The sequence below is a fragment of the Bubalus bubalis genome, chromosome 15, assembly GCF_019923935.1.
Source record: "Bubalus bubalis isolate 160015118507 breed Murrah chromosome 15, NDDB_SH_1, whole genome shotgun sequence".
NCBI classification, from domain to species: Eukaryota; Metazoa; Chordata; class Mammalia; order Artiodactyla; family Bovidae; genus Bubalus; species Bubalus bubalis.
This window is the reverse complement of record NC_059171.1, coordinates 75,486,017-75,504,866: the sequence shown is the minus strand read 5'-3', so window position 1 is coordinate 75,504,866 and position 18,850 is coordinate 75,486,017. Positions and strand designations below refer to the sequence as shown.

General features: G+C 47.2%; 1 long non-coding RNA gene across 1 annotated transcript; it reads right to left on the bottom strand.

Moving 5' to 3' along the window:
* Positions 1 to 458: 458 nt before the first annotated feature.
* On the bottom strand, positions 459 to 13,434 carry LOC123329404. The gene is made up of 2 exons (XR_006544793.2): positions 12,918 to 13,434; positions 459 to 888 (listed from the first exon to the last, which is right to left on the bottom strand). It is a non-coding gene; the product is annotated as an uncharacterized LOC123329404 (long non-coding RNA).
* Between the last annotated feature and the right edge of the window lie 5,416 nt (positions 13,435 to 18,850).

The following is an 18,850-nucleotide window of genomic DNA, read 5'->3' as shown; positions in this document are numbered from 1 at the left end:
CTACCACACATGCACCGGAATACACACACACTTGCATACACACATAGGCACGGACATGCACACACTTGCACATGCAATGGACACACACGCACACACATATTCACTCACATACTAATCCCCAGACTAGAGCACTGAAGTCAGTGCCCAGACTCAATAGTGTGGTCAGAGGTAAAGCAGCTATTTCTGAGCACACTTAATAGCTCAGCTATGTTCTTTTTTCCCTTAGCATTCATCTCTGTATTGATTCAGTGTTTGGTGAGTGCATATTATGTGTTAGTTACTGCTTCAGCTTTTGGAACAGAGTCCCTGCCCTCACAAAGCGTAGAGTCTAGTGGAGGAGACATACGTGCTCCTTATCAGCTCTATGACCTTGAGTAAGTTACTCAGCCTCCCTGTGTGCCAATTCTATTATCTGTACAATGAAAATATTAATGTCACCTTTTATAACCCTGTTATGGAAAGAAGTAAAATAGAGTACGTCGATGGCTAAGTGCTGACTTCATGAGACCGATATGAGAGGTAATGAGATAATACAGGAGAAGTGCTTGAAATCATATCAGAATAATATTTCTTCAATAAGTGATGGCTTCATATTATTTTGTGAAGAGCGGAACGTAGAATTGCAGATTGTGATCAGTTCTCTGAAGGGAGAAGGGCTGGAGCAGTGACAAAGAATGCCAGGGACTTATGCAGGAGGAATGGCTGGGGAAGGCCCCTCTGAAGAGGTAACTGTCAGGATGTGAAGGAGTCAGCCTGGAGAATCAGCCGAGGCAGGACCAGCATGGGCCTCCTAGACGCCCGGGTCTAGTTCGAGTGCCTTCCCTGCGACTCTCCAGCTGTGTGTCCTCAGGAGACCCTGACTATTTCCCTGAGGCTCAGTCTTCTCATCTGCAAAATGGAAATTACAATGTCAGTGATAAAGAGAAGTCATAGTGATGAAGAAGATAATGTCAGCATGGTAGATTTTTTAAAAAATATTTATTTATTTGGCTGTACTGGGTGTTTTATTTTGGCTGTACTGGGTATTTATTTATTTAATTGGCTGTACAGAAGCTCCAATACTTTGACCACCTGACGCAAAGAACTGACTCATTGGGAAAGACCCTGATGCTGGGAAAGATGGAAGGCAGGAGGAGAAGGGGACAACAGAGGATGAGACAGTTGGATGGCATCACTGACTTGATGGATGAGTTTGAGCAAGCTCTGAGAGTTGGTGTAGGATGGTCAATCCTGGCATGCTGCAGTCCATAGGGTCACAAAGAGTCGGACATGACCGAGCGACTAAATTGAACTGAACTGGGTGTTAGCTGTGGCATACGGAATCTTTAGTTGCGGCATGTGGAATCTAGTTCCCTGACCAGGGATTGAACCCGGCCCCCCTGCATTGGGCGTGTACAGTCTCAGCCACTGAACCACCAGGGAAGTCCCCAGTGTGGTAGATTTTAAATAAGAACTCGTGTCAGTCACCAAGCCAAGAGCTTATGCATAACAGGCCATTTAATAAACGCTAGGTTGCCTCCACTCCCCGGTGCTAAGCATCTTCCCAAAACGAACAACTGCTACCTTGGGATCATTCACACAAGCAGGCACTCAGGCTTCAAAGCCAAGCCAATCTAACTGCAACCCTGGGTCCATCCTCTTCACCACAGAGCAAGTCCAGAGTCATCACAGTGGCAAACGCAGGGGTAGGAACACTCACTCTGTCGGCACGTGTGCTAAGTTGCTTCAGTCGTATCTGACTCTGTGTGACCCCGTGGACTGTAGCCTGCCAGGCTCCTCTGTCCATGGGATTCTCCAGGCAAGAACACTGGAGTGGGTTGCCATGCCCTCCTCCAGGGGATCTTCCCAACCCAGGGATTGAACCCACGTCTCTTGCATCTCCTGCATTGGCAGGCAGATTCTTTATCACTGGGCCACCTGGGAAGCCCAGTTTTTTGTGGAGTAACTACCAAAGGCTGTTATCAATCCTGTTTCACAGATAATGAAATTGAAGCCAAAGATCATTTAGCTTCTAAGCTGCTGGAGGCCTTGAACGAAAGGCTGATGCTTTTTCCTCCTGAGAGGTATCGCTCTTCATGTTCACATCTTATCCTGTGAGGTCCACAGTAGTAAGCCTTCTGTGGTCCACAGAACTGTTGATGTGAGCCTCAACCTACATATAGCCATGCCTTCCCATCACACTTCAGAGCCCATCCCAGACCCCGACCTCCCCCCGTCAGTGTTCATCTTTTTATGATGAAATGGTCTATTGTTACTGGCCTCTTGGATTGTGAGCTCATGACAGATTAGTTTCGTGTTTGTGCTCCAGGCTTGGGACAGCCACATCCTCCTGCCCTTGTTCTACACTCTAATGGATCACTTGTCCTGTTTCCCAGCCCTCCCTCCTCTGGATCCTCACTCCTACCCTGGAGGAGTCCTCCTGATAGCATGCCCTTCCAGGAGGACGTGTCCCTCCACGGGACCCCCAGAGTGAGGGGCTTTCTCGTGGCCCGGAAGCCTCCTCCAAACCCTCATCTGTCTCCCACCAGGGTCCTGTTTCCCTGCTCAGTCCATGTGAAATGGATAAATGGACAAACGACACATTTTTGTTGTAGCCCTGAGTTTGTGGCAAGTCTTCCCAGGCAATCAGTTAAAAAATGCTAAAGAATACATGTTAATATGTACTGTGTTAGCCATCTGTGTTCATTTCATATCCAACAGACTTATACTGGGTTGATTTGTTCTGAGACGTGGCAATTTCAAATACAAACGGAAAAGATACTGCTTATGGTTTAACCAGTTGCAGCATTTAGAAAAAAAAATTCTCTAGGTATTATCTGGAAATTTTTTAAGGAGGTAGAGGTGGGGAGGGCTTCAAATACAGGGTACATCTTTTTTCTCTGTGCTTATAAGAAGCATCAAGTTTCTGTGTTTTAGCAGCTAAGAGTGTGAAAAAGAGTATTAAATTACTTAATAGTTTTTTACATATCAGGTCTAGAAAACTTATTATGTAAAAAAAATCCACATGTATTTAATAAAATTGAAATCTATGTGAGATTAAAAAAATATAAAAAAGCTTGTTACTCCAGAAATTCAGGTTATAGTCTCTACTTGCATGATGGTCAGAATGTGTTTCAATCTTCCATTCACTTATCCATTCAGTACATTCTTGGGTACCACATGCTGTGAGCACTGGGGAGTCAGCTGCATCCTTGAGTTATAGTCTCTGCTCCTCCCCTGGGGAAGACGTGTATTAAACAAGCTCACACATCAATATGGAAGTTACAAATGGTGAGAGATGCTCTGAGTGATGGAGAAGGCACTGGCACCCCACTCCATTACTCTTGCCTGGAAAATCCCATGGATGGAGGAGCCTGGTGGGCTGTCGTCCATGGAGTCGCTAAGAGTCGGACACGACTGAGTGATTTCACTTTCACTTTTCACTTTCGTGCGTTGGAGAAGGAAATGGCAACCCACTCCAGTGTTCTTGCCTGGAGAATCCCAGGGACGGGGGAGCCTGGTGGGCTTCTGTCTATGGGGTCGCACAGAGTCGGACACGACTGAAGCGACTTAGCAGCAGCAGCAGCAGCTCTGAGTGAAGAACGTCAGGTGACCCACTTAAATCAGGTGGTTAGGGAAGTGACAGGCTAGAGGAAGACCACTTTGTCCCCTGTCCTTGTTTTTCACTTGGGAAGACAGAGACCTAGGGCAGGACTGCTGTAGAAGCCCAGGGACAGAGATGAGGGAAAACTCAGGTCTCCTCTTTCCACAGCCTGAGCTTTCTCCACTGGTCACAGTCCTCCTTTGCCTAAATGCCTTTCACAAACACGGAATAAGACCTGGTTATTTCTAAGATCTTTCTACCTCTAGCAGTCAGTGATCTTATTTGATTCAATCCACACACAAATAGATACCTTTTGATTACTTTTTCTGACCCAAGTATAAACGATTGACAAAAAACAATCATAGTCATTCCATCAGAGGATTATTTTTATCCCCTGCTCATTTTAAAAAATGTTTTCTCACAATATCTGAAAACTCTTTTCTTTAAACTTAACTCTAAATATAAGTTTGTGTTAACAGACACAAAATAATTGAATGAAGTTCCGCAAGGGTGAAACTGGGGAAAGGAAAGATATAACCAGATAGCCCCTGCTTATTTTAATATATAAGTAATCAGAATGTTGGAGAAGGCGATGGCACCCCACTCCAGTACTCTTGCCTGGAAAATCCCATGGACTGAGGAGCCTGGTGCCTGCAGTCCATGGGGTCGCGAAGAGTTGGACACGACTGAGTGACTTCACTTTCACTTTTCACTTTCATGCATTGGGGAAGGAAATGGCAACCCACTCCAGTGTTCTTGCCTGGAGAATCCCAGGGATGGGGGAGCCTGTTGGGCTGCCGTCTCTGGGGTCGCACAGAGTCGGACACGACTGAAGCGACTTAGCAGCAGCAGCAGCAATCAGAATGTATATGCAGAAAATATTTTTCTGAAATAGTCTGAAATAATCTATACTTCATTAGATAGTAGTGTTTGTAGAACAAAATCTTGCCACAAAATAAGTTCTCTGCAATCTGCAATTAATTAAGCAAAGGGACAAATTGTATTTAAAGATCTGTTGAAAGGATATCAACACCATTATTTTCCTGATACAAAGTGCTTTTTGCCTTAATGCATCTGACCTCTCTTTTTTTTTTTTCTTTAGTACTCGATTGCAATGAAATTCTTAAAATAGGCCAAGTTCTCATCAGAACATTTTAGTGATCTGTGGAATGTGTCTCAGATCCCCAGATACCATGTTCCCCCACTGTCCTCTGAGATTTCACCACGGTGGTTTCATTCATAAGGCTTTGTTTTATACTGAACAGGACTTTCCCGGTAGAGGTAACTCACATTGTCCTTCCTTCCTCCCTTTCTTCCTCTCTATCTCCTAACCCTTCATCTTTCCACCCTTATCTCCATTCTGCCCAAATATCAAAACCTTTCACCGCTTCTGGTTGAAATGGAAACTGAATCCACCCTAGTGCCCTCGCCCAGACCTTGCCCACCTGGAGCCAGCATAGCACCTGTCGCCTCAGGAGGAGTCCAGGGCACCCGCTTGCCTAGATCATAAGACAGCCCCAGAGGGGGGTCTTCCTCGCCTCTGCACAGTGCATGGGACAGCATCTGACACCTCTAGTTGCTCGAATAGTGAAGCTACTGAGCTGAATTCAGCCGAGACTGGCCGGCTGCGAATTACAGAATTCGAATCTTGTCCTACTGTGCTCAGCTGGCTTATGAGAAATTATTTATTCAAGTGAGAACAAAGCTTTTCTTTTCAGGGTGTGATGAAAAGTGTTGGACAGACTTGTTTTCAAGTCCTGACCCATTCATAGCAATGGTAGAACTTTGGTCAAATCATCTAACTCCCTTAAAATAGGGATGATAAGGCATCACTGGATGGCTAGGAGAATGTAAGATAAGATCACAATCAGGTGTCTTGTAGGCTCTGGCACATACGAGGTTTCCAATGCATGTTCACAGTCAGCGAGGGCCTTTTCACCTCCACCACTTGGAGGGTAGAGCCTCGAGTCGTAACTTGACTATTACAACTCTCCACTATTTTCCAACGTGTCTGCTGAATGAACAGAATTCCTCCAGCATATTTGTTAAGCACCTGCTCTACCTACACAGGTGTGCTGCTATGAGGGATAGGAGGAAAAAAAAAAAAAAAAAAACTAAGACAGGGCTCTAGCCATCAAGGAAGTAATCATTATGTTTGACTGGATCATTTAATCCATCTCATTACTTGGTAACAAACTGGGCCAGCTGCAAACTCCCCTGGATGCAAATAGGAAGAAGGGTTTAAACAATTTACTCCAACAAACTGCCTTCTCTGTCTGAAAGACCGGATGAGAAACAGGAATAGCTGCCTTGTCTTTCTGGTTTGTCACAAAGACAGACAGGGCAAGAAGCTCACCAGCTACTTTTCCACTTTCTTACAACCTCCATCAGAGTGGTGCAGCTTTGATTGGGTTATTGGATGAATGAGGAATGAGTCCCCAATGTTTTAAAATGCATACTAAAAAATTAATGAGTGAACACAAAATGTCCATAATTCTGGGCTTCCCTGCTTAATTTTCAGTGTGCAGGTATTTCACTCATTCAAGCACTTATTTCACTGATGTAAACAAAGCATCTCCTATGTGTCAGGTACTGTGCAAGGGACTTTGCTAGACTATTGCTGATCCAGAAAACAAACTTGCAAGGTCGTTATTATTATTCCCATTGTATAGATGAGGAAACTGAGGGTCAAGAGGTCAAATGACTTACTTTAAACCATTACCAAAAAGCAGAGTCCAATTCTAATTCCAAAACAGTCCTCGTGTAAATAGAAATTGTATTTATTAAGGGGTGTAGGAGACTTGCCCTCCATAGCTTCGCTTCCTACGTTTGTTCCCATTTCATTTCAACCATTTGTCCTCTTTTTCTGTTGTACTGAAATTTTTTTCTTGGATGCTCCACACCCAATCCACCAAAAAATCCTGTTGCCTTTACCTTCCAAATAAATCCAGAATGGACCACTTCTCATGACCTTTCTCCAGACTCTCAGCGAGTTACTGTGGCTCTCCACTCTCCCGGGTTTCACCCTTGCTCCCTAGAGTGTATTCTGAACTCTGAAGCCAGGGGGAGCTCTTGCCAGTGGACAGTGGGTTGTGTGCACTTCCTGTGGCTCCCACCTCACTGAGAATCAAGGCTGTAATCCTGACAAGGTCTACAAGTGCCTGCCTGACCTGGCCCTCTGTTTCTTCCCCACGTCTACCCCCCCCCCCCACCCTCTGCTCTTCACGCCCTTCTGCTCCTGGCATCCACATAGGCACATCTTCTAGCTCTGGATCTTAGGCAAGTTACTGAACCTTCCTGTACCTCGGTTTTCTTATCATAAAAAATGGAGACAGTGATAGTAACAGAACTGCCTGAGACCAAGGCAACCTGGCTCTTGTGCCCTGGGAAGACCCGCTGTAGCCTCCTCCAGCCACACACTTTCCAGGGGACCAAGGAGACATTTCACTGGGATCCTCCACACTCCCTTCTACAGTGTTCTGGATGTACCAGATTCCAGAATTCCCATCCCAAGCAACCTCTAACCCATCTGCTTTCAGGGCCTCCAGGGCCTCTTTCCTAGTCTGTCCCCTGTGGGCAGACGACCCCAGGGACACTCCCAGGCAAGGCGAGTGGCCAGTGAAAGTGTTAGCCGCTCAGTCATGTCCAACTCTTCTCTGACCCCATGGGCTATAGCCCGCCAGGCTCTTCTGTCCATGGGATTCTCCAGTTAACAGCACTGGAATGGGTTTGCCGTTCCCATCTCCAGGGAGTCTTCCCAACACAGGGATTGAACCCAGGTTTCCTGCATTGCAGGCGGATTCTTTACTGGCTGAGCCACCAGGGAAGCCTGGCAGGTGGCCAAGGGGCCACTGTTTGGGAGACGTTTCTGGACTGACTGAGGCTGAACATGAGACGAAGAGAAGATTAAAAACAAACAAACAAACATGAGACTAAGGATAGAAAAAAATAACATGAGGCTAAGGGTAGAAAAGAAGGGACCTATCTGCTCACTGACACGGGTCTGCAGGAAACTGTTCGATGTGTGATACAAGTCCTTCCTGAAGCTTCCAAATGCTCAGAAAAGTTGACCGAGCTCATACAAGTTTATCATAGGTAGAGTACGTGTGTGGATGTGTGTTGTGCAGAAACGGGGCCCGAGCTTGCTTTCACGCTGGGGTCAGCACAGGGTACATAAGGACAGCACAAAAAGTAGGAGACAGAAGCTGAAAGAAGGGAATGTCTTGGGCTCAGCGGGAATCATGCAGGTGCGTGTGGATTCCCGTGGGCCAGGAAGTGTCTGAAAGTGGCTGACACTCTTGCACCTGGTCTTTGGGGGCAGGGGACCGTGACTGACATTTGGGTTACACGGAGTGAGAACAAGTCCTCATGCAAAGAGCCAGTGGGCCCTCACAGGACAGATGAGAACAGAGCACTGTCCGGAGATGACAGTGCAGACTGACTGGCTAGACCAGAGAGCAGGGAAGGAGCCCGCTGAGAGGACGGCCCAGGGTGGGCAGGGGAGGATGGGGAGCGCCTGTTGATGCCGGTTTCCCTGGTCCAGCTCCCCCCCGCAGAGTCTCTGCTTCTCCAAACAGATGCTGAGTTACACTGCTCTCTCTGTTCCCAGGGCCTGTAACGTGCCTGCCAGCAACAAGGCACTAATAAATGTTTGTTGAACAAACAAATTAATGGAGATGTTTTTGCATATAAAACACGATATGTTGCTTAAAAATTCAATTTGTGCTCAGCTTTGCAGATGCGCATCAATAGTTGGTTATTTTAATTACATCCAGCTTTTTCTGTGCAGCGTTTATGAAGTGGACTGTGGCAGTAATATAATTAAACTAATCAGAGTAGCAAGCTAAATAGGATTATCCAAGGGTGATGTTGACCCTCAATTATATGATATGGTGACCACTATTTAGGACAGTTTAAGAGGCGGGGTGGTCCACTGGAGTGATCAACTCCCTGGGACACACCTTCTAGGTTCAAATCCTTGCTCTGTCCCTAAACTTCTGTGTTAATTTGAAAGTGAAAGTGGCTCAGTTGTGTCCAACTCTTGGCCACCCCATGGACTCTACATTCCATGGAATTCTCCAGACTAGAATACTAGAGTGGGTAGCTGTTCCCTTCCCCAGGGGATCTTCCCAACCCATGGATCAAATCCAGGTCTCCCGCACTGCAGGTGGATTCTTTACCAGCTGAGCCACCAAAGAAGCCCAAGACTACTGGAGTGGGTAGCCTATCCCTTCTCCAGTGGATCTTCCCAACCCAGGAATCGAACTGGGGTCTCCTGCCTTGCAGGCAGATTCTTAATCAGCTGAGCTACCAGGGAAGCCCCAAGTGTGCACTTGAACAAGAATCAAATCCTTCCTCTGCTATATGAAGGAACTGATATTTACTTCCTAATGTGCCATTTATGAGTGACAACGTGAGGCTGTACGTGGAATATTCAGTAGAATTACTCTACTTTCGGGTGCTGTTCTTCTTGAATGCAAATCTTTAATCATTGTGAACTTAAGGTGCAGACAGGTAAGATGCTTTAGGCATCAACTCCCAAGTCAGGATTTAAGTGCCATGAATGTCAGAACGGTTGACTCTGCCTGGCTTTAATCCAAACCCCGAGACCCAGTGTTCATCTCCATGCAATATGAAGTCTGATCACAAGCACTGAAACAATATTTAATATCAGCCCGTTGTGCCACTGAGTTCTGCCATAATCTGTTTTCAGATTTGCTGAAGTTTTCTTTTCGATTTTATTAGCAATTATTTCAAATGAAATTGGCACCAGACAACCGGATTACTGAATCATTGTCTCCTATATCCTAGTAGACGGTGAAAAGCAAATGCAATTTCCACCAGTTATGTGTCAAGCCTTGGCCTAGAGAGACGCAGAGGATCTGAACGGATGAGAAACCTGGATGTGAGCTCTTTCTATGAGCATGGCTTATGTTTATAAAACAGGACTCGCAAGGCTTAATAAATCAGCTTCTTATTGTTTCCACAGTACATATTCATGTCAACCACACTTCATTCCTTTAAGACATTTTACCATGCCTTATCCTCCAAGTAACTCTTCAAGGAAAAATAGACCAGATGACTAGCACAGACATCAGGGCCGGAGAGAACCAGATTTAATTCTTATTCTAGCAAGACGTTGTTTTACCTGAAGAAAGACATGATAAGACCTCCTGGAAAACTTGTTAAAAAATTGAAAAGAAATGGTCATTTACAGCATTGTCTCAGTCATTCCCAATTCTTCCCTCTTTTATGGATGAGGCTCAACTATTCATCTATTTGGCAGGTAATATTTTTGTCAGGTCCTAAGTGGAGTTAAATGTGTTACTGCTGTCAATTATCTGCCTTTTTTTTTTTTTTTCTGTTCTCTGGGTTTTTGAATGTGAAAACACATGGGACAGATCTGAATTCAATCTGCAGCATTGAATAAAATATTGCAACTCACTGAGGTTTCAGTTCAGTTCAGTTCAGTTGCTCAGTCATGTCCGACTCTGCGACCCCATGAATTGCAGCATGCCAGGCCTCCCTGTCCATCACCAACTCCCGGAGTTCACTGAGACTCACATCTATCCAGTCAGTGATGCCATCCAGCCATTTCATCCTCTGTCGTCCCCTTCTCCTCCTGCCCCCAATCCCTCCCAGCATCAGAGTCTTTTCCAATGAGTCAACTCTTCGCATGAGGTGGCCAAAGTATTGGAGTTTCAGCTTCAGCATCACTCCTTCCAAAGAACACCCAGGACTGATTGCCTTTAGAATGGACTGGTTGGATCTCCTTGCAGTCCAAGGGACTCTCAAGAGTCTTCTCCAACACCACAGTTCAAAAGCATCAATTCTTCGGCGCTCAGCCTTCTTCACAGTCCAACTCTCACATCCATACATGACCACAGGAAAAACCATAGCCTTGACTAGACGAACCTTTGTTGGCAAAGTAATGTCTCTACTTTTGAATATGCTTTCTAGGTTGGTCGTAACTTTTCTTCCAAGGAGTCTTTTAATTTCATGGCTGCAGTCACCATCTGCAGTGATTTTGGAGCCCAAAAAATAAAGTCTGATACTGTTTCCACTGTTTCCCCATAAATTTCCCATGAAGTGATGGGACCAGATGCCATGCTCTTCGTTTTCTGAATGTTGAGCTTTAAGCCAACTTTTTCACTCTCCTCTTTCACTTTCATCAAGAGGCTTTTTAGCTCCTCTTCACTTTCTGCCATAAGGGTGGTATCATCTGCATATCTGAGGTTATTGATATTTCTCCCGGCAATCTTGATTCCAGCTTGTGCTTCTTCCAGCCCAGCATTCCTCATGATGTACTCTGCATATAAGGTTTAGAGGGTGTTTGTTGACACATAAAATGCTGACTAATACACTATATGCTTACAGTAAAAGACTGAACAAAGCAGCTGCTGTTTCCAGCTCATGGAAGTCATACTCTAAGAAGGAAGCTATTGAACAAGTAGTTATAATAAATTGTGCAGGGCTCCATGAGGGACAAAGGAGGAGTTATGGGAGGCCTCGTCCTACTTATGAGGTCAGTGGCCAGAGATGAGGCCACAGGCCTGGACAGCTTTTTTTTTTTTTTTTTTTTAAGAGCTGGAGTGTGGATTTCATGGAAGGAAAATGATGGCTTCTCAAAGATGTCCACGTCCTAGGTGGGAATATAGGTGTGTTTACCATTAAGATGGTAAACAGAACTCAGATTGCTAATCAGCACACCTTAAAATAAGGACATTATCCTGGATTATGTTGGTCGGCCCAATGCTATCTCAAGGGTTCTTTCAAGTGGAAGAGGGAGGCTCAAGAGGGATCCTCAGGGTCAGGGACAGACTAGGAAGTGTTACCTGCTGGATTCCAAAGTGGCAGAACCTGCTCCAAGCCAACAAATGCGGTAGCTAGAAGCTGGAAGGGCAAGGAAACGGCAGATAGGTTCTCCCTCAGAGCCTCTAGAAGGAGCACGGCCCTGCCAACACCTTGATTTTAGCCCAATGAGACCCATTCTCAACTTCCAACCCTCCAGAACTCTAAGATAATACATTGTTATTGCTTTCAGCCAATATATTTGTGGTCCTTTGTTTGAACAGCCACAGGAAATACAGATCCAGCTCTGTCTCCAGAGCCTTCGGTGCCTAGGGGACTACTTCCTGTCTCCTCTCCCATGAGCGCTGAGCCCCTCTAAGCATTTCAACTGACTTCAACACCTCAGACGGTGAAGAATCTGCCTGCCATGCAGGAGATCCAGGTTAGATCCCTGGGTCGGGAAGATCCCCTGGAAAAGGGAATGTCTACCCACTCTAGTATTCTTGCCTGGAGAATCCCTTGGACAGAGAAGCGTGATGGGCTATAGTCCAGGGGGTGAGAGTCAGACACGACTGAGGGACTAACACCACTACTCAGCTCCAACTCGAGGCATGGGAGGAGCCACACGGAGTCACACACATCAGCCCAACGTCCGATTTCTGATCGCGTCGCCAGGGCAAGATGAAAGGGGCAAGAGAACCTGAGGGTCACCCGGTCCATCCCCTCACTTGACAGCTGGGTGACTGAGGTTCAGAGATGGGGAGAAACTTGCCTAAAGTACAGGGAACTAGACTAGACCCCCATCTCCTGAACCTGGATGAGATGCTTTCCTCGTAATTATAAGGCAAACCACATTTCTTCCCCAGCAGCTCAGCCTTCAAAGCTGGTCATGGTGCCACATGATAGTCAGTACCTGAGGAAGAGGGAGGGGTTGGGGCCGGGGACAGCATGGTGGCAGGGCTGCAGGAGGAGGGTGCGTTCCTCCAGAGCCTCAGCAAGGTGGCCGCCTCTGGTTCAGCAGCAGAGGACGGGTCTGTGACGCCCTCTCTGGCTTTGGCCCTGGCAGCAGTATCCTCCCACCAGCTAACTCCAAGGTCCCTCGTAGAGAGCAGGCAGGTCATGCTCCCTGCCGGCATCTGTGAAGCCTGGGGTGGGCTCTTCCCTCCCCCTGCCCACCCTCCCTTTTGCCAAACCCAGCAGGAGCAGCTTTCGGCTCTGTGCTCGTCATCTCCGTCTCTGCACCTCTTCCTCCTCCGTTCCAGGCCGGTGGGAGATATATTTGTCTGACTTCAAAACGTCCCTGGCAGCCAGCGGCTGCCGGGTGAAGGCACCACGCGGGGCTGAGCTCATTTGCAAGCAGCCCTCTCTGCGCTTCAGACCCAGCTCGCCCAGCGCCGACCAGAGGCTCCCGTGGCTGCCCGGCCGCCTGCTGCCCCTGCCTGGCCCCTGCCGCCCGCCAGCCCCACCTTCCCCTTCTGTAGAAGAAAGGCTCCCAGTGGCCCGGTTCCTGTGGTGCCGGGACAAAACTCAGTGACCGTGGTACCTGGGCTCCAAAGGATCGTCAAGGAGCCTCTGAAAAGCCTCAAAGCCGCTTTTGAGACCTCTGTGATGTTTCTGCAGGGAGCTGCCAGCGTTTAGGGCCTGGAGAATATAATCAAGAAATGCAATTAGTGTACCGGCCACCCTTCCTGCCCCGCCACCACCAAGACTAATCTCCCTTTGCCCTAAATGTGCTAAGTTGCTTCACTCATGTCCGACTCTTTGCGACCCCGTGGACTGTAGGCCGCCAGTCTCCTCTGTCCATGGAATTCTCCAAGCAAAAATACTGGAGTGGGCTGCCATTTCCTCCTCCAGAGAATCTTCCCAACACAGGGATTGAACCTGCTTCTCTTCTGTCTCCTGCATAGACAGGTGGGTTCTTTATCACTAGCACCACTTGTGAAGCCCTTCCCTACAAATACTCTAATGAATTTAAGGTGTTTTCACTTACTACTGGAAAATAAACCATTATGGCCTTATTATATTACTTTAAGAATCTTTTGTGGGGAGGAGGTAGGGGCTGACGGGGAGGGGTGGTACCCAGTAGCACATCCACAGCTCCCCAGGGACCACAGCAAATTTCCATAAAGCAGCGCCCTCCGACTTCGCCTCCATCGAGGACCCAACTTGGAAAGAACGTCACTGACCCTGGTTTAGATTTCGGTGTGTCTGTTCACTGTTCGGCATTTGAGGTCTTTCCTAATGTGTAACTTTCCTTTCTCTCTTTCTGTGCTGCTTGCGCGAGAGGAAAGAAGACAGAGACAGAAGGAGGTCTCAGCAGGGCCCTCACTCCTTATTCTTAAACAAAGCCTCCAGTGGGAAGGGAGAGCTTTTCAGATTTGTCCATTGCAGTTAAAAAAAAAAGTTCCGGTGGATAGGAAGGGATATGAACATGACCCAGGAGTGAAAAAGAAAAAAAAGTTGCATTTCTTTAAAGGTAAATTGAGTAAAAAAAAAAAAAAAATTCAACCGGGACATCCTGATGGTTCCTGTAAGACTGGAGGAGGGGCTGAGGATATCACTTGACACCTGATATGTTACATTTTATCTAGACTTGACATTTTATTTTGAGACATTGTTCTTTTCAGGGTATCAAGGTCATCAAGATCACCCTGGGATGTGAGAGCCTTCATCCTCACCTGGGGCCTCAGTTTATACTGTTTCTTCAATCTTACGGGCTTCCCAGGTGGCTCAGTGGTAAAGAATCCGCTTGCAATGCAGGAGACACAGGTTCAATCCCTGGGTCAGGAAGAGCGCTTGGAGAAGGGAATGGCAACCCACTCCAGTATTCTTGCCTGGAGAATTCCAGGACAGAGGATGCTGGGGGGCTACAGTCTACGGGGTCTGTAATATAGTATGTATGATCGTAGTCTGCCAGGCTCCTCTGTCCATGTAACAATCTACTGTGATACTTTTAATGTCTCCACATCCAGTGTTCGCAATCTCAATAAATGATGACAGCTTCTACCCAACCGTTCAAGCCGAAAACCTAGGAGTCGTTCCTCGTCTTCCCTCTCCCTGAGCTCACACCCAATCCACCAGCCATAAGTAAATCTGGCTGAGTTTTCCCTCCATGATATCTGGGACTCCATGTCTGTCCTCTCTCCTGCTGCCCTAGTCAAAGCCACTATCATCTCTTGCATAAGCTCTGTCCAGAGCTTCCCAGAAGGCCCTCTCCTCAAAGTTCCTCTACAATAATAATCACACATCACCAGAGGGATCTTTTAAAAATACATAAATTGGATCCTACCATTGCCCTACTGAAAGTCCTTCAACATTTTCCCCTGTAGTTAATGAGGTTTAATGATGTACTCCTTGTTCACATCTCCAGTCCCGTGTCAGTCCCCTCCTTCTATCTTCTTGGCTCATGCCAAGCCTTTTCCCACCCTGGGGCCATTTTGCTTGTTGTTCTCTTTGCCAGGAATCCTTTCTATCTAGGTTCTTTGTGCATCTGGCTTCTTCTTGCCCTTTAGGTCATCGCTTAAAGGTCACCTTCTCAGTAAGACCTGCCCTGGCCATACTAGCTAAGAACGTCAATCTGCCTTTTCCATAATCCTCTCGCTCTTGCTGTTGTTTATGTAATGGAGTTGAGATTTACATATTACTACCAATGAGAAATGCAAAAGCAACAGCTTAATTTTTTCCCTGTAGGCAACCTCCTTCTTCCCTAGAGTCCTCCTTATTCGGCTGTTGGAGACAACAATGGTAGTGGGTGATGGGAGGAACGTAAACTCACACTCTTCTGATCTAAAAACAGCTTATTCCGGGTAAGCACAGTCTCTTTGGGGAAGATGCTCCATCTGCCCTAAGACCGAAATTGTCCACCTCTCTCAGAACGATCCTTCCCTTCTTTTGTTGCTCTCTTCTCTCCATCCGTTTTCCCAGATACTGTCGAGGTACTCGGGGAGGCTGTTTACCTTCCTCAGCACTGGGAGACGGTGACTCTGTGTATTTCGTTCCTGATGTTTCCACTGTGGTGTGGCCAGTTTGGCCTAGTCCTGTGTCTGCGGTGTGGGTCCTTGCGTCCTCTGAGGCATGGCTAATCCTGCCTGGTTCTTAGGGGCGTCAGGTGGTTCAGCTATTGAAATACCCGTCCCATTTCACCCGCTCTCCATGGAATCTTCTGTGGGTCCACCATCCACTCAGGACCTCCATGACCAGCCCCTCACCCAGCAGAACTTCCAGATTGCCTAAGGATGGGTTTGGGAAGCATCTCAGGGCCATCCATTCACAAACCTTCCTCTGCTCCTGGTGTTCTAGCGGTTCCCCTTCACCATGAACGTGGGGAGAAGGTGGACAGGAGGCTCTACCTGACACTGTTTCACCTGCTGTCACCTGTGTGCAGCTTTTCCGCATCACACCATCTTCTTGCAAGTCTCACAAGTCTGCATGGGGAAGATGTTTCCCAGAGGCAAAGCCAGCATCTGCAGCCTGGGTGGGAACCCTCCAGGTCTCTTTGCTTTCTCCTGCTCTGAAGAGTATTCCACTTCCTCCTCTTCTCAGCTGGGAACTTGCCTTTCCTGACACCTCCAGTCTCTTTATGTTTGGGGTGACTGTTTTGGAAATCAAAAGTTCCATATGGACTCCTTCTCAGTGTTCCTGCTTTCCATGTCCTAACCCTCCCTAAAGCAGTGGATTCCCCTGGCTAAGTAGCATAGAGACAGTATAAAAGGAAGCATTAAAAAAGCAGACATGTGAAGGAGCGTGTGTGAGGGTTTGTGAGTTTGCATGTCACTGGTGCCTGCCTGTGTGTCATCTGTGTGCATACGTATTGGGTGTCATGTATGTGCACGTGTGTGAATGTATAAACATGCACTTATGTGTACAGTATTGGTCTATGGAGGTACATAAAATTGCCCCTATTGCATCTACTTCAAGACATTTGACATGGTTTGTTTACTTGTTTATCACCAGTTCCCCTCTCTAGAATATAAGCTCTGTAAAAGAAGGGACTTGCCCGTCTTGTTCATCACTGTATTTCTAGCACAGCCCCTGACCCACAGCTGGTGCTCCGAAAGCATGTGTTGAGTGAATGAATGAAGAATGAATCGGGATCCATTATGGCCTGAGAAAATGCTGGGCTTTCCATTTAACTTAGGATTTTACCCTTGTCACTAAGGTTTCTTATTTTCTGTAATGGTCAAGGATTGAGTAAATTTGTGAACGAAGTACCAACATGTATTGACTATGTCCTGTATTGTGCTAAGCATTACCATGAAAATCTCCTTTAATCTTTGCAACTATCCTCTGAGACTTGAAGCCCGATCATCCCCTCTGCCCAGAGAAGACTGGGGCTCAGAAGAACGAAGTGATTTTTCCAAGTTCGAAAAGCCAAGAAGCGGCAGTGCTGAATTGGAACCCATGTTTCTGTCACGCAGGATCCCACTACCTTACTTTGGAGAAAGAAGGCAGGAACAGTGAGGGTGCCTGCTTCACAGGGTGTGCGGATCAGATAAGTAACAGTGACGATTCTCTTGGCACAGAATACACAGCTGGCTCTCAAATGATGTGGGAATTAAGGATGCCAGCTCTCTGAACAGTCTAAACTTTGCCTGTAACTTACGATCAGCCTGCTGGGCCCAACAGCTCCATATCTACAGATTCAGCCACCCATGGACACTTTAGTACTTGAGAGTGTACCACTGGGGAAAAAAAAAATCCATGTAGGACTTCCCTGGCGATTCAGTGCTTACGACTTCACCTTCCAACGTAGGGTGTGCCGGTTTGCTCCCTGGTGGGGAGCTAAGATCCCCCATGCCTCGCAGCCAAAAAACCATAGCATTAGCATTAAAACAGAAGCAATATTGTAACAAATTCAATAAGGACTTTATAAAACTCGGTATAAAAGTGGACCCACATAGCTTAAACCCGTGTTGTTCAAGCTGTACTGCTCATATTGGTAGTCCTGCTGTTGTTTTTACCCAGCTGGTGAAATTGGCTGGTGTACTCACCTGCCAATTTATTGTTTCATAGTTTCCATTTTCCTTTCAAGAGAAGAAGAATAAATAAATTTCGTATCTCTGAGGCTAAAGGGCACTTGCACATTACCTTCTCACCTTCCCTCCCACCCGGTGAGAGCGCCACCTGCAGGCGTCACAGATGAAACTGGAGGAGGGCGTCTGATACTCTCAAAGGCTTATTTCAGGGCGGAAAATGAGAAAAACTGCGCTGAAATGAAAGTCATGGTTGTGAAGATGATATTGCATTCCTACAAGGACCCTCAGGAGCTGGAAGGGCTCCGAGAGGGATAGATGCGGGGCTAGGGGGTAGGGTGGGCGCTGGGACTTAGGCTGTGCCTGTAAAGAGGGAGCAGAACCCAACACACATGATGCCCAGAATGAATCTGGGGAGGGCGTCTCCTACTCTCCCAGGGGCCAGGGCACCAGATTTGGGCTGCTTTCTGTGGACGTGGGGAATAACCTCATCGAGACCAGAGCGAAGATGGAAGTGGAGCTCAGGGAGACTTGCAGCCGAAAGCAACGTTCAGAAAGAGGAAAGTTAGATGTTTGGCCACAGGAAGGAAGGAAGTAGAGATGCAGTCAAGGGAGCTTTGGAGAGAAAGGCTAGTGTGACGGGACCTGGCCTCCATCCCCACCTTTCAGGGAGCCCCCAGGGCATCCTCTGAGCTGTATCTGCGGACCCTCTTCTACGGGAAGAAGGGTGGTCTGACCTTCTCTCCTCCTTTTCCATATTCTTAGACTGAATAATGGCTTTACAGTGACTCGTGTAAACTACATGGAGAAGGCAATGGCAACCCACTCCAGTACTCTTGCCTGGAAAATCCCATGGACAGGGGAGCCTGGTGGGCTGCAGTCCATGGGGTCGCAAAGAGTCAGACACGACTGAGCAGCTTCACTTCACTCACTTCATACTTTATCACTGGAGAAGGCAATGGCCCCCACGCCAGTATTCTTGCCTGGAGAATCCCATGGACAGAGGAGCCTGGCGGACCGTGGTCCATGGGGTCACAGAGAGTCAGACACATCTGAAGGGACTGAGCACGCACATGTAAACTACAAGTACTGTAAAACCACAGGACAATGCTCGTGTTATAATCTTTGTTTCTCCAAAGCAGAAGAGGGAGAGAGGTGGGTCCTTAGGAACGGAGGCTCATTCTGAGTTGTTAAAGAATATCTTTCCAGTCCCTTCAAAGGAAAGAGTCCTATCTTTGGATTTGAGAAAAGCCAGAGACGAAACTGGCTGTTGGGAAGCCAGAACCATGAATGTAGGCAGCTCAGGGCCCCGCCATGGGGGGAGTCTCACATTAAAGAAACAGGGAAGAGGCAGGATATCAGAGTTCAGAGGGACCTGCAGGAGGGTCTGTGCCTGAAGGTTTCAAACCTGCTTCCGCCCAGCAAAGGGGCTGCTGGACTGGTTGCCATGGAGTCTTTCTCGGCCCTTGTTCCTATTTCAACCTAAACGCTTCTACTTCTGCAC